Source organism: Tyto alba, unplaced genomic scaffold, assembly GCF_018691265.1.
Source record: "Tyto alba isolate M040663 unplaced genomic scaffold, T.alba_DEE_v4.0 Super-Scaffold_11, whole genome shotgun sequence".
Lineage (NCBI taxonomy): Eukaryota > Metazoa > Chordata > Aves > Strigiformes > Tytonidae > Tyto > Tyto alba.
In genome coordinates, this window is record NW_024881273.1 from 5,367,463 (window position 1) to 5,383,372 (window position 15,910).

Sequence of the window (15,910 nt, forward strand, 5' to 3'; positions counted from 1 at the left end):
GGAAAAAATAAAAATCCATCCCGTAGTGGGGAGCCGGTGCTGCTCCCGGAGCTGCGGGGGGGGAACGAAGACGGGACACGCACCCCAGGGGAACCTTGGAGCAACTTCGGGGAGGGGGGGGAAGACAGGACAGACGGTGGTTTTGGGGAGATGGGGGCAGTTGCCGGCACCGCGCGTCGCCCGCCGATCCGCAGACACCCCCACCCCCCACCCCCAAATTCCACCCCCCCCGGTGGCCGGTGCTCGGCGCTGCAGGTCCTTACCGGGAGGGAGCTCTGCGGCGCGGGGCTCCCGGCGGAGCCGTGAACTTCGGGGCCGGGGGGAACCCCCCCACATTCCCCCCCCCCCCCCCCCCCTCCAGTCCCTCCCTCCCTCCCCAGCCCGGCGGGCAGCCGCTGTGCCGCCGGCCCCCAAGGGCAGATGGCCGGGAAAGCTTTGTGCAATCCCCGGCTCCCCTCGCAAGTTAATGCCGAGGCTGAAATCCCTTTTGCTCTCACTTTCAATCACAATCGGAGCTTTTATCTCCGTGCCTGATCCCGGCTGCGTAACTTCCTCTGTGCAGCTTTAGCACACACCATCCCACCGGCGAGCAATGTGCTTCTTAAAGGTGCAGGGAGGAAATGCGGGCGGGGAGGGGGGGGGGGGGGGGGGGGGGAGGAGGAGGTGGAGGAGGGAGAAAAACCACCCGAGGAAGAGGAGGCTGCGAGCGGGCAGCCTTCAGCCCCGGGGGTACCGCGGCCCCGGGTGGGGTGGCTGCAGCATCCCCACCGTCCCGGCGCTGCCTCTGGTTAGATAACGACAGGCCGGAGTGCCACTCCTTAGTGTTTTTTTTCTTTTCTTTCTTGTTCTTTTTTTTCTTTTTTTTTTTTTTTTTCCTTTAAGGTTTTTTTTTTTTAAAAAAAAAAAAAAAAAAAAAGCACACACATACAAAATCATGAGATCATGTTTTCTCGAGGAAAAAAAAAGCTCTAGTCACGAGGGTTTCCCCACACGTGTAAGTTCTCGGTGGTGTGCCCTGAATATTTCGGGGAGGCTTCTGCTGGCGAAGATGCTGTAAATGAGGCTGCGTGCGTGTGTGTTGGGGGAAGAGGGGGTGGTTGGAATTAATAGGATAAACAAAGCAGGAACTCGGAGAAGGGGAAATCAGATGGCTGGGAAATGCTTTGATAAGGGTGGGAATGTGCTTTGGGATTTAACCAAACCAAGTTTTTCTTTGGTAAGGCAGGGGATTAACATGCAGGGCTGTAAGGTGTGAGAACAGCATGGGGATGAAGAACCTATAGGCGTTGCTTAGGTCAACTCCCCTGCATCCATGCTGAGGAGGCTCCAGCTTGGACAGGGTGGATAAAGCTGTGGCAGGTAAAGCTCAAAGTTTTCCCTGCACCAAGGAGGTGCTGGAGACAGGATCATTCCTAAGCAGCGACAGGTTTTTGACATGCACGTGGATAAATGACAGTCCATTTACGGGGAGGAAAACCAAAGAATCCCCGCTGCCCCCTATGTATGCGACCACCAAAAACTCACTGCTCCTTCCTAACCAAGAATTCAATAATTTCTAAGCCAGAGAGTATATTGTCCAACTTGCATGTAGTTTGCAATCTCATCGACTCAGTATTTTGTTATATGATTTCCTTTGGCCCATTGCTTTGAGGTCTCTATGCGGCTTCTCCCATCTAAGAGTCCCTGGAAAACGCACGATCCATCGTGTGACCAGGCAGAGGTGATTTAGAGCTCTTCTGGGAAACGTTTCCCGTATACTGGAGCATAAGTGAGATTTATTAAATGCTGGCATGTATCTTGACTGTGGCCCAGCCTAAATGCTACACTGCTGCACAGGGTGGTCTTAACCTGCAAGACTGTCTTTGATCCTGGCTCAGTCTCCACTCCTCTGGTCAGGGCACAGGCTGATACTTTCCACATGGTAATTTTTTCTGTAAACACTTATTTTATGGCAGCAGTATTACTTAAGTGAGAAGCACTGGCTGGGAATTCATGGCTGGCTAATATTCCTGGATTTCACTTTGTGCTTTTAGGTCTTCTCTGTAGTAATGACTCCCCTGGAAATTCCCCACGTCTCGCTTATTACTCCTTTATTAGTTATTATGGTACAGTAACAGGATAAAAAGGAGTTGGTATTTCATTTTCATTCCCTCTAATAGCCACGGCAAAGACCAAGTGGTGTGCTGATTATTGACATCAGAGTTAAGTGATACGCACGCATCGTTAGGTTTCAATTGGAAAGAATAACAGCACAGTATGAGTTGTCACACTTCTAAACTACATGGCATTTAAAGAAAAACCAAAGTCGTTTTTCTCAGCCCTGCAAGCTCAAAAGATCAGAAGCTAGCAATAACACTTGTGTAGACACAGGTAAAAGGCGCTAGCTTCAGGCAAATCACCAGAATTAACTAATCGGCGTAATACCCCGGAGAGGCTGGTAGCAGCTGTGCGGCTCGTCCAAGGTTACGCAGCGATTCAGGAGATCCAGGAACAGGCTTGGAGGGTGGGAAATCGTGCTGCTCCTGGGGTAAACAGCCGGGTCTGGCTCCGAGGGTCCTTGTGCTGGGATGGAGAGAGCTCATCCGTGGCACTCGGACACGGGAGCCCAAAGGAAGCGGCTGCAAAGCAGCCGGCGGTGCTGCTGTCACAGGCAGGAAGGAATGGGGAAGAGTTGCAGCAAATGTTTCATTTTAGACCATTTGCCTTCTTTTAGACAAGCACATTTTGCAAATGTTTAATGCTGGGTGTCGTTTCCTTCCGGGTGAAATTTCTGCGAGGAGCAAAATGGACACGCTTTTCCTTGAGGGGACAGCTCTGCCTCCTCCCATGCGCTGAGCACTGCCTTCTCACGCAAGGAGAGTGTGGTTGAAAATCAATGGGTCTGCACTGAGATTTAATTACTACAGCATAGGCAGGGGTGGAGAATAAGGCCCTTAATATTTAATACAGCCTCTGCTCCCAAAGGGATCCCTGGGGCTCAAGGGCCAAATGTAAACCCATTATAAGCAGGTGTAATTCTATTGACATATGCGGGCTCGCACCTGTTTGTACTATGGCTGTATTTGGCTTCCTAAATCTAAATGGCAAATGGTGCTTTTGACATACGCAGGAGAAGAGGAAAGTGTTTTCCTAACTTGGGATGATAGAGGATATTCTGAAACAACAGAAGGTAAACGTGACACCTCCCAGTCCCCGTTCGCAGTGGCGATGCGCTTGCTAACACTTGAGCTGAGCTGAGTCCGTGGAGAGAGATCCAAGATTACTGCCAGAATAATAACCAGGCTTATAAAGGATCTTTCATTTGAGGATACATATTGCTGTATCACCTATAATAGCAATACGTTCTTTTTATAGTCCTTATCTAGCAATGTGCGGCCAAGGATGTCAAAGTGCCTACTGCAAGTGAGTAAGCATTTTATTAGGTGGAAACACAAGGCTCATAATTGTGCTCCGAACCCAGGAGCAGGCGAGAGACCCCTTTGCAAGGGAGGGTCTCAGGTAATATTTGACAAGCACAGCTCAGCCCAACCCCTTGTTCCAGCGGTGACTTTCTCCAGCTCGCCAGGATCTCCAGGGAGAAGTTTGGAAAGAAAAGGGGAGGAAATTACTAAAGGTGCTTTTGTTTTAGGGATGATGGGGGGGAAGGCTCCTTGAACCTTGTGCTTAGCAGGAAGGATTTGTCTCATCTCACCACCCTTGTACTGTCCTTTTGTTCTTAGCAAGCTGAACGTGAAGAAAGCTTCCAGCTTGATCAGAATGGGAAGGCTTGTGCTTCCCAGTTCCTTGTGCATGATGCAAAGTCACTGAGTTTTAAAAGGAAGAGAGACATAATATTTTGTGGCTAGGAGAAATGCTGGAAAACCCACACAAAGCCTGAGAAACTGAGCAACAGACAGCTTTGGTACACGCAGTCCAGGAGGGTGGGTGGGGGATATTTATTTTTTTGCCCTCCCCGCACGCCACTGCTCTAGCGTCGGGGCCAGGCTCCCAGGCGCTATGGGTCCCCTGCTCTTAGGCAGACACATACATACCCCAGTGAGCAGGAGAGAAAAGAGCCGAATGCTTCAGTCCCTGGAGTACTCTACATTTTTTTCCTTTGTGAAAGCTACTGGGGAGATGGCAGAGAGCATCTGCTCGGGGAGGGGCGGCTTCCCCCGGCTCCCTGGCTCACACTCTCCCGCACACAACCTCAGATGCATTTTCTGCAGCTCAGAGGGTTTTACAGGGCCCTTGGTGAATTTTGCCCTCCCTGATTAGATAATCAAAGGAGCAGTGACTGTACTCTCTAGAGAGAAGATGCTGTCTCTTTCCTGCCAGGAGGACAGCTGGAGGGAGGGTGGGATTTTCAGCGTGCAAGCACTTAGCCAGATCAAGGAAATGGGATGCAATGCATTTTAGGCTAAGAAAGGTTGTTTTGCAGGGAAACATGAGGCTGCTGTTCTGTTAGGGAGATAACGCTTCGCCAAACTGCAAGCCTTAACTACGGAAGGTCATTGCCTCTTTAAGGAAAACAAGCATGACAAGTCAGAAAAAAAGCCCATCACTGTCTTTGCTGAAAAACTTTGATCATTTAAATATTATTGATGCACATTAACCCCAGCAAAGACTGGCTGGGTGATGGGAAGTGCTTCACCTTGACACAGGGAAAATATGTTGCTTTCTGTTGCCTTGTCTTTTGCCTTGTCTTTTGTTTCATATATCAAATCAGAGCTTAGCCAAGTGAATCAGCTCAGGAAGCATTTAAGATTTATTTGATTTTGGGGAAGGTAGAGCTTTCCTTATCTTTACTAGCTGTGGGGGAGTAAGTATGGATAAAAACAGGAGAAGCGTTTAAAGGAGGGATCTATAATTAACAATCCCTCAGAAGGGGAACTTTCCTTTTAACTTACTATTGAAATGGAAGTGTTTGAGAGTGTACGGTTTTGGCTCTGGGGATCTCCTCCGTATCCTTGACAGAGCCCTGCGAATTCCTCTAATCCCTGCCTCAGAGCACATCTGTGCTTTAAAAACAGCTCCTTCCACCCCACGGAAGTCTCCCCTCAACCCATGGATTGATTCCCACGGGAAGCCCCAGCGTTGCCCCCCCGGCCTGGCTCGGGGCGGGTGGCGATGGGGACAGCAGCTCCCCTCCCAGCACAGGGCTGTGTTTCCTCGGCAGCCCCGAGCCTCACACTGAGAGGAGACGCCTTCCACAAACGCTTTTTAACCTGAGGAAGGAACGTGTCACTTCTAATGGAGCTGACAGCAGCAGGGAGGGTTTTTAGGTTAGTGGTTGAAGAACACACTTGTAATGAGTGAAGTAATTGAATAAATGCTGACAATTTGATGTGGAAAATGCATAATCAGCTAGCTGTGGAAGGTTGACTTGTTCTTTTTTCTCTCTTTCCTTAGCACAGGGATAAACATGTTTATTCTCTTCCAAGCAGGTGATGTGTTCAGCAGCACAAAACCAGCAGACACATGCACATGCTTCCCTCCCAGGCACACACGTGCCGGTTGCCAAATAATTGACCCACTTATGCTAATATGCTATTTGCATCACTGGAACTTAATAAAAACATATATAATCAACTTCAACACTGAACTTTTTATTGAGTCATGTTCTGGTTGAATACCCACTTCTGTAGTTTCACTGGCTCCAGCCCAGATTACTGTAGCTGTGCCTATACTAGGGTGGAAGGTGGCAGGCCCTGGCTGGATGCAAATGAGGCGACACCAAGTAGCACCAAGAGCTGATGGTGCAGGAATAGCTGGGAGTCTAACTGGCTCTTCAGATCCCAAACGCAGCTAATAAATTGTGGATGTAGATGGTGGAGTTGACATATTCCAGTGCAGTGACTTTCCCTACTCAACCATCATCTCAGCTTTATGCAGATGGAAATTTAGTTAATTTCTTGTCATCAAGCCCCCAGTTTTAGTCTGACAATGGGAACAGCATCATCTGTGTCATGTATGTTGGAAGCAATGAATAGAGAGCTGAGCTTACTAATCTATTTGCATATTGAAAATATGGAAAAAAACCTCTCTTCTTGCTTACTCTGCTGCCTACTCAAATATCTGCGAAACAAGGAGAATATGGGCCCTCCTTGTACTTCAGATCTCATTTCCCTTGAATAAAGGAGCAATTGCTCACTCCAGCCTTCTGGGATGAGTATGAGACTCAGAACGAGCTACGGTGACAAAAGCTCTCCGTATCAGCAGGCTGGTGGACAGAAGACAATTCCTGGATTAAGAACGCTCTTCAAGATGGATACTTTGACTTTAGGTCATCAGGACACCTTCTCCGCTCCACATCCGAATCAGCACTTGCATATCTAGGGCATGGAGGTTTGCCCTGCCAACTGTTAAATAGATTATGGCATACTCCCCCCCCAATTATTAGCATGGAACAGCACACATCCACAGGAGAGACAAGCTAAGGACACAGCGGTTCACAAGAGCAATGAGCCGTAGAAGCTTTTCCTTTTGGATAGAGTTGAAAGAGTTGTTTATTACAGAAAAAGTGAAATAGCAGCACACAGCAGTTCATCCGTATCCCATGGAGGCATTGGGCTATGACTCCATATTCAAGGCTGAGATGTAGTTTGGGCTCAACTCTCCATTCAGCAGCTCTGGATTATCTTTTTTTTAACTTGAACAGATAGGTTTCCTCTAGGTTACAGCTGTTTTAAGCAGTAGAAGTGAGATCCAGATCAAGCTTTAAGGGTTGGAATATACATGCTTTTTCTTGTGCTTCTGGTATTAATTTCATATGCAGTGGAAAAGTAATATCCTGTCTGTCACTAGAGAGGAAGAGATGTGCGTGCGTGTATACGCACAGTCATTGCTAACTGTTGAGCTTTTTCACTCAAATTTTATTTTTGTGAAAATTTCTAAATTAAAATGAAAATCGGCTGCAGAAATGATGAATGTGAAATACCAATAAGGCAAAAGCATGAGATGTTTTCTCTTGTTTTCGTAAGTCATGGTCTTTGTGTGTAAGAGTGTATTGCATGGCAACTACATTCACACTTCTCTTTAATAAAAGATCCTAGCAGATGGACCCACTATTAACATGTATCCCCCAGATTTGCATATTTCATATTCATGCCAAGATGGCATTAGGCACACATGGGATGAACAAGGCTGATATAAACACAATTGAACCAGATTAATGCAGTGATCAAAGGGTATTGTCCTGGCATCTCCGTTAGGAATCCAGTTTAATATTAGTTATTAATATTGTTAAACTCCTACTGGAGTCAAATTAAGGACTTCCAAATACAGTTGGACAGGGCTCTTAGGTACTACAAGTTGATGAATATGTTATGAATTCCTGAGAGAGAGGGCTAAGAAACAGCATTTGCATCTGAGCTGTGAATCCAACACTGGAAGTGTGCAGACTTCAAGGTTTGGTCCAGCATGCTGTGTAATTAGGACTCACTTGAAATTCAGGTCTTATCCAAGATCTGTATCTGAGTTTCTCAGAATTCAAGTGCCATCTCATCTAGTCAGAAGACAAGCCTATCTGTAATATCTTATCAAATATTAGGCATTACAAAGTAGTATTCTGGAGCCCAAAATATATTTGATCCCATTGTTCTAGTCTATTAACCAGACACTGCACTGCACATACTAATAGGATCAAACATTAGGAAATATTTATGAATGAGCATTGTTTTGACTGCAAAAATTAAACACAGCAGGTTTTAAATACACAAGATCTCAAAAAGGAAGACTTGATTATCTCCTGTATATCTGGTGCCAAATTCAGAGTGAATTTTAAGTGAATCTTAGGTAGTCTGTGCTTGAGTAATTTATACTTTCTTCCAGCTCCCTTCAGCGTGTAAATTATACCTGCTTCCACCTATATTGAATCTGACCCATTGCACCAAGGATACTAATGAAATGATGTAGCACCAGATAATGCAGTTTCAGCGAGGCAGGGGACTGTGTGCACACGCCATGGTGGTACTCGGGGTGTACAGACTCAAACCCGTGTACGATACCCCTGTACTGGGTCTTGCATCTGCAGCTCTCAGTGGAAATAAACCACTGCTTACTCACGTGAGCACTGCTGCAATGGTATTTCCACTGCTTCTGCTGTGGAATCTGGACACGGTAAAGTCCTTTTTGGGTGCTGGGAGTTTTGTCTCTTACTTCAGTGGGGACAGAATTTTGCTCGCTAGATCCAAAGGCAAGGCATGGCCTTGGCATAAGGTATACAGTAGCCCCACAAGCCGTGGTTTTGTCAAGAATAAATCATGTCAAACCAATCTAATTTTCCTGTGACAGGACAGCAGGTCTCAGAGAGGGGAGAAGCTGGAGATGTGATACATCTTGACTGCATTAAGGCTTTGACACTGTTTCATATGGCGTTCCCAGGAGCAAGGTGGGGCAATACGGTCGAGGAGAAAGGCTGGAAGGTACCAACCCAGCTGGGAAAGCATACTGGAAAGCTATCGGCTATTTATTGTTGAAGTGGAAGAATGGCTTGAGGATGGTGCTGCAGGGGTCTGTGCAGGGTCCGGTATTACTCAATATTTTAATTAGTGACTTGGGTAATGGAATATGGAGTAGACTTATTTCATCTGCTGACAATACCAAGATGAGAGGGGCTGCAAGTGCTCTCAGAGAACAGGAGAAAGATTCAAAAATCTTAACAAACTGAAGAAACGGGCTGGAAAGAATAGACTGACGTTCAGAAAGAACGAGAGCAAAGCAGAATGTATGAGAACTATCAAAATGCGTGTCAGGAAATGGCTGTGTAGGCAGCATTTCTAAGGAAAATGGGTAATAACATGAGTAAGAAATTAACCCTGAGCCAACTATGGTACCCTGGTGTGAGAAAAGCAAAGCTGACACCGAGGTATGTTAAGAGAGTGTGGTATGGTACACGGCTCCTGTCTGTACTGAGTGTTGGGGAGGAGCAGTTGTGGTCATCAGACTTCCAGAAAAATATAGAAAATTCAAATGGTCAGAGTTCTAGAAAACAAACCTACTGAGAAGGAAAGAAGGAAAGAACTGCAGTCAATTACTTAAGGCTGATGAAAATTCAGTAATCTCACAAAATGTAAAAGATGCTACAAAAGTAATAAACTGTTGCCCACATCCACTGGGGTTGGACAGAAGTAGTGGGATTAAACTGCAAAAAATGCAATTTGGGTTAAAGTTGGGGGAAAATGTTTCATCTATAAGAATAGCTGTCACCCAGAATAGACTGTCTGGGAAGCTTGTGGAATCTGCTTGAAAACCTCCAGGGATGAACAGGTTAGAGAAACTCCTGTCAAGACTGATTTAGGCAGGGTTGATCCTACCCTGGGGGAAGGAGATGGACTAGGTGACCTCTCAAGATCCCTTTTCTCCTTATTCCCTGTGGTTCTATGCATATTTCACATGGTGGTGATATTGTGAGAGCAGAGAGCTTGATTCTGCATATTGGGTAAACATTTTACATTTAAATTGGGAAGTCTTGTTTACTTGTCAGTCTGTTGTTTTTTTCAGTTTAAATCTTACTAATTTAAGTTGAATAATGAATTATAAATTACAGCGATGGGTTTATGAGGAATATCTGAGGAGGCAGGTACTGAAACCTATTAATCTATCGATCACATTGATTGGGGTGTTTAATTTAGAATAGCATATTTCTATTTTTAAATATGCCTTAAAAGACTCCATTAAAGACAACTTTGTTTTATCACAGTGCAGGAATTCTCCTACTTTATAATAGGTGTATACCCTTAAACAGGCACACAGGAAAAATTGATGCTGGCATATACCAAAGACACAGGATGAAACCATGTGCTCCCACAGTAAAAGGAAATCATCGGGTTTTTGAAATGAAGTCAGGCAGTGATCTGGCTGCCAATTAACGAACATATTATTGTTAAGCGATAGCTTTAAAAAAAGTTCCCGAGTTCTCATAACGGTTCTTGCTCCCCTTTCCTCCAAGTATTCTACCGTCTGCTCCTTTACGTGGAGCCCCTCCAGCAGTGGGATATAGTAGCTCAGGGCCTGGCAATGAATAAGGATCCTGTACTGTAAGTGTGAGGGGGGGATCTACGGCAGCAGAATGTAATTCCACAAATTAATTTGTTCAAGACCCAGGGGTTAGCACTAATTTTGCACTAAGTACCAAGAGAGCTTTAATGACCGCAAATAGCAAACACTTCAATCTTTACTTCGTCCCATTCAGAAGCCAAAACTGCCAGGTTTACAGTGCCCTCTAGTATCGTGCTGGAGCATTAGCTTTCCTGTGCCACCTACTGAACTGCCACATCGTAGAAGCACTGCTCAGTACAGCAAATTTTTCCTTCAGTGCTTTTGGAGCGGGAGAGCAGGAGCCTGGGCTGGGCTGGCTGGAGCCACGCTCGGTCCGCCTCTGCTGGCAGGCGGGCAAGGCTCCCACTTTTGTCCTTAGGCATCACAGGTTTAGGATAAAAAGATGTGGCAAGATAAAAGTGCATGATCTCCTTAGAGGGTTGCAGTGACCAGGCTGCTTGGAAGAATGATGTTCAATAGTCTGTGGCAATTTGGCACAGTGATATTAATAATAATTTGCCTTAAAATGATACTTCGCAGCTGTTGCTGCAGAACCACTAACTAGTGAAATGCACACTGGTGAAGGAGAGGGAAGGACAAAGGAGAAAAACCTGAGTCATACGAAACCCATTAGACATTACCCGGGACCACATCCTAGCCAGCTGAGGTCACTTAATGCAAGGGCTTCTCAGAGCTGTGACCTTCAGTCTCACACGGATTTCTCCCTGGAGCAGATGCAGGAAAATTCCTTGGTGGAATAGGACGTGGCACCTGCTGTAGGAGTGGGCATATTTATAAAGCACCTCTAAAGATTTCCAGCTGCTGAAGTAGCCTGTGGAGGCTGCCTGTGCGAGACTGAGCCGACGTGGTGCAGTGTTATTGCTGCTCTGAATGGCGCTGTGGGAATGGCACCGTTCCCATGGAGTCGTGGAGGCAGAAGGAAATCTTAAACTCCTGCTTGCCTCCAAACCAGAGCGGTGCTATATGCAGGAGTTCTTCCCCAGAAAACCCTTCTCAGAGGAGTTGAACTTATAGTGATTTGTAAAAAAGCTGCCTGAATTGTTGTTATTCTAAGAAAGCTTGCCAGTTCCTGGCAGTGAATGAGTTGGTCCGGATGACACCCATGTCACCCAGAGATTTGCCTTGTGGGGACAACTGCTTAACTGGTGAACTCTGGCATGTACAATCAAACAGTTGGTACATGAAAATTATTAAGTTACATTAACTAAGCACATTTAGAAAATGAATTGTTAACATCCATCTTCAGATTTTTTCCTTCATTTTACATGATTGCCAATGAGATTGTCATGGATGAAAACGGGCATAAAGACAGAGCTTTTCTAGTACCCAGCATGACTGGCATCTGCAGTTTCCTTTGAAAAACATAATCATAGGAGAAATCTCCCTTTCATCTTAGGCACTGACTTCTAGTTACTTCAGTTCCTGGGTTGTAAGCTACTGAAGAAACTTGAGCCACCCTTTCTTGACTGCACATCAGACACCAAAATCTGGTTTATAGCAACCATTGTTATTTTTTGAGAAGAGAAATAATTCTTCCTGCTTTTAAACCATGTGTGAGGGTATTACACATATTACAAATGAAAATGTTATATGGAATAGTAATCAGTGTGTCTAAAGGACGGGGAGAAGTTAGGAAAAGTGTTAGTAAAAGAAAATAATAGTAGAAGTAGGAGGTGTGAAAGAGGAAACATAAGATGAAACCACTGGCATGTATCTAGGGGCTGAACTGAATCTTATTAGTCTTACTGACTTTCAGAAATCAGCCATCTAAGATGGTTTTCTCTTTTTTGTATTGTATGTCTGTATGGTACATACAAATATATTTAGTTTCCTTAGTGTCACTGCTGAACAGCAGGACAAAGGATGTATGGGGATAACCTGCATCCCAAACAAGTACCGTCCCTTCACACTCCCCCAATCTTGTAGCACGCTAACAGTTTCTGAAGCACAGGATGGGAACATTATTGTATCCAGCCAGGTTCTTTTTCATCAAAATATTTTCTTGCCCTCTCATGTACTATGCATTCAATGTAAATGCTGAACTTTCATTATTGCCAATGTGATTTCTGCACATGGAACCACAAGAGTCTGAAATAAGAGGTCTAGAGCCCTTCTGCTTTAAATTCTAACTCCTGCAAGTAGTGTGCTAGAAATGAAGAGCTATTTCATTGTATATGCAATATGTAAGCAGTTTGACAAGGATGTCTCTTTACAGCTTAAGTGTCAGCTCTGAATAGATGGATTGGGGGTCTTGAAAGACACGCTCCACATCTCTGCATCATTGTTCGTAAAAACTTTAGTAAGTATCTTAAATTCCTTGCACAGCAATACAAGCAACTGCCTCAGCTTCTCAAGGGCACTATACCTTTGATAATGAATATATTTAAACAAAAAGGGGAAAAAAAAGCTTTGCTGAATATAATAGAATGCAGCTTTCTACTTTCATATTTCATGGGACGTGAAGGTTCATCATTTATTGAAAATAAGTTGTGGACCATCAGTAACATCCTGTCTAGATTTCATATTCAGAGTAAAATGCCTTTCCAGTAAAATTACAAGAAACTGCTTTTCTCAGACAAAACCCTTGTGTTCAAGCTGTGTTGCAGTATTCTCTAGACTAGTTTTTCTCTTTTGCTGTGCTCTCTGTTACAGCTTGTTTTGCCAGCTGAGAAACTTCCTTTGCAAATCCATTTTCTCTTTTATATTTAAAAATTATGTGCTTCATGTGGGCAAATCTCCATAAGCCTTTAGGACTTCAGATTTACTGTTATTCCTCACTGGCCAGCAGACAAATTAATTTGATTAGAGCTCAACCCTCAAGAGAGAATTCTGAGGGAAGCAGACTCCAATCCAGGAATACCTGGGATCAGTTAATGAGTGAATGCCCCCTCGTTAGTATATTCTCCCTCTTTTGTGAGCTGAACTAACTGTACGTGAGCAACACCTCCAGCTCCACGTGTCCCAGGACAGTCACTGCAGTAGAAGGACCGAGGCGTGTGCTGCTGGAGAGCTCGTAGCCTACAGGAATGGGCACGGCTGAACAAACCCCGCAGGGACTATTGGGGAGCTGCTGTGAATGAGGCAACTGAATGCCAGACGCCAGGCACAAGCACCCAAGGAAGAGGGCTAAAAGTGACGCCTGATCCCCATCCCATGGCAATCAACTGATGCCTAACAGTGCTGAGGACTGGGGACTTTGAATGAGGAGCAGAAATGGCAAATAGTATTTTCTCTCTATAGAAAAAACAGGAAAAGCTATCATCTCCTTCTGAGGCAGTTCTCTTGCCTGCAGTACTTCTCTGACATCCAAGCTAAATTGTGCAATGGATGCATTCCCAGAGAATGACACCATCAGATCAACAGGCTGCACCCACATCACCTTGCAGTGTGATATTTGCTGCTTTCACAAACTAACAGGGCTGCTGGGTCAGTGGCTTGAAGGCAGATCTCAGTGGAAACCTTCTGTGCTGCAAAACATTGGGTGGCTCAGATGCTCTGTTTCCTTAGAATCAATATTGGATTAATGCAGTGGTATTAGATTGGAGGCACCATTCTCTGGGAGATGCTAACTGTAAGATGAGATATGGAACTGAAGTGTACTTGTAATACCTACTTGTAATATTTTAACAATTCAGTAACAACTTTGTAAGGCAGGTTATTAGCTGGACTGCATGAAGCAATTCTAGCCAGAGCAGCTGAGTTCTCTCACTACGAACCTTGTCCCTGCATTTTTATTTCTGTATAATATTCCTGATTTGAGTTCTTGCATGGTGTTTCTATGCATTATTAAACTCCCGCTATTTTCCACACCAGAAATGGCTGCATTTAGATTTAGGTGAACTTTTGGTGGAGGGGTTAATCTGCAAAAATGTCATATAAGTGCAAACTATTAATTACTACTTTTGTATTTTAAGCTGAGGACTCATGGCTGCCAGGATAAAGTTGGTGCACTGGCTCACTAAGTTACTAAACACTGATACTCTCCCTGTGGAAGAGCAACTTTCTCTCCCTCTTTTCTCTTTTTCCTTTTCTTTTAATTTCTTTCCACTCCCCCCCCGGCCTGAAAAATGCAATGACCAGATTGTTCATCCCTTTTCTCATTGTGAATGGTCTCCTAAACACTGAAAGATGGCTTGGGGAGTTTGTTCAGAAGGTTAGCATCTCTTCTCAGAGCTGGTCCCCAACTGTATTCACATTTATGAATCCATATAAAGAACTCTTCAGAGTAATATATAACCTGATGATGCAACAAGCCAGGAGACAAAAAAAATAGCCCATTAAGAGGACAAAGCAAATCAATACTAATAGCAAAGACTAAGATTTTAAAAGCCTCTCAATGAAGTCAGGCATAATCTTACCAATCAGTCAATGAAAAATGAAATGTGTTGGGGGGAAGCTGGGGGGCAAGTCAGAGAGAGAGAGGAGACCATTTTTTAAGAGAGACTTGGATGGGTTGTTTTCCCTGGATGGTATGGCAAGTCCTGGCTGCAGGTGGGTGAGATGGGAGGAACAGCAGCACTTGAAGGGGTAAAATGCTGACAGCACATGGAGAGATCAATTTGGTTAGTTCCTCCTGCCTCCTTTCCCTTAACTCTTCCAGGTGCAGATAGGATCTGAGCAGCAGGATCACATGCCCTGTGTCAATGCATCTGTGCTCAGCCTTCCTCTTCTGTTCCCAGATCTGCTCACTTTCCAAGACAGAAGGTATTGTGGTTTCATTCCCTACCTGGCAATAACTAATTCACCCAGGAAACTGGCAGACTAAAGTGGTTCCTTCTCATTGCTCATCTCCACAAGGATGATTATGGATTCAGTGTTTCCCGATCATGGAAAAGACACTTCAGATGGTCTTCTGTTATTTTGACTATGTTTTTTTGTTTTGGTTTCCAAAGTTCTTTGACAACTTTCCTAGCCCCTTGCTCTAGCTTAGCCTCTTTGGTACCTTTCCTGTCACTGTAAGTTCACCTGGTATTCCCAAAACATAAATAGTGCAGACTTTTTCCTTCATCAGAGTTGTGCCAAGCCCTCACTTGAGCCTGTCACAGAGCCCCATCCATCCTGCATCTCCCTCCCTGCCCTCACCTCCAGTTTAGATTGTAGAGATTTTTTTCCTGCATAACATCTCTAAAATGCAGGCTCTGATATCCATCCACATGGACAAAATTCAGGCCTAGACTTTATCTTGTGGTATGTATTCCTGTGTGTTGATAACGCCAACATCCTTTCTCTTGGCCATGACTGATGCAGGCCTTGTCTTCTGACTCTCTTAGAGAAGCTTCTGGTAGAAGTGTTCTCCTACCTTTCTTTGTACCCTTTCTCTGACTTTCCAGTATATCTCCATGGGGGAATTCCTCCCATGAGTGCTTGAGAATTCACCTCATGCTCTTTCAAATCCTTCCTACTCACTCATTTTCTATCCTGCTCCTGACCACTGTGCCTTGTGTCCTCTCTGCTGCCTACCGCACTCCCTCTCTCTCACACTCCAGCTGCAGGTAATCCCCCACTCAGCACCACCCTCTGCCTCTCACCCCAGCCCTGCCAGACAAATGCTGGCCCGGTGACCCAGAACATCCTTCCCTCACCCCTTGCAGTCCAGGAAAGCTGGTGGACAGAGGGGAGAGCAGTGTCCTCCAGCAGAGACGGGCATCCAAACAGAGCCGTCACATCAGCCAGCCCAACTGCATCCAGAGGAGATCATGTAAGTGAGTCCTTAACACTCAGAGATAGACTCTAAGAGGACTGAGCATCGCTTTGCCCTGTGTTTGTGTGGTGCACAGCAGAGCAGAGCCCAGGTCTGAAAGCACAGGCACTACAGAATTAGTATCAATAAGGTAAAATGGCAACCAAAGCTTCCCACCCTGTGCGTCAG

At 45.1% G+C, this 15,910-nt stretch overlaps 1 protein-coding gene across 5 annotated transcripts in view; it reads right to left on the reverse strand.

Annotated features, from left to right (window-relative positions):
* NTNG2 (netrin G2) overlaps positions 1–348 on the reverse strand; it is a 51,625-nt gene extending 51,277 nt beyond the window's left edge. For all 5 annotated transcript variants that reach the window (XM_042786886.1, XM_042786885.1, XM_042786884.1 and 2 more), the window contains exon 1: positions 264–348. The gene's annotated coding sequence lies outside the window, so the exon portion shown is untranslated. The remainder of the gene's footprint in view (positions 1–263) is intronic.
* Positions 349–15,910: the final 15,562 nt, after the last annotated feature.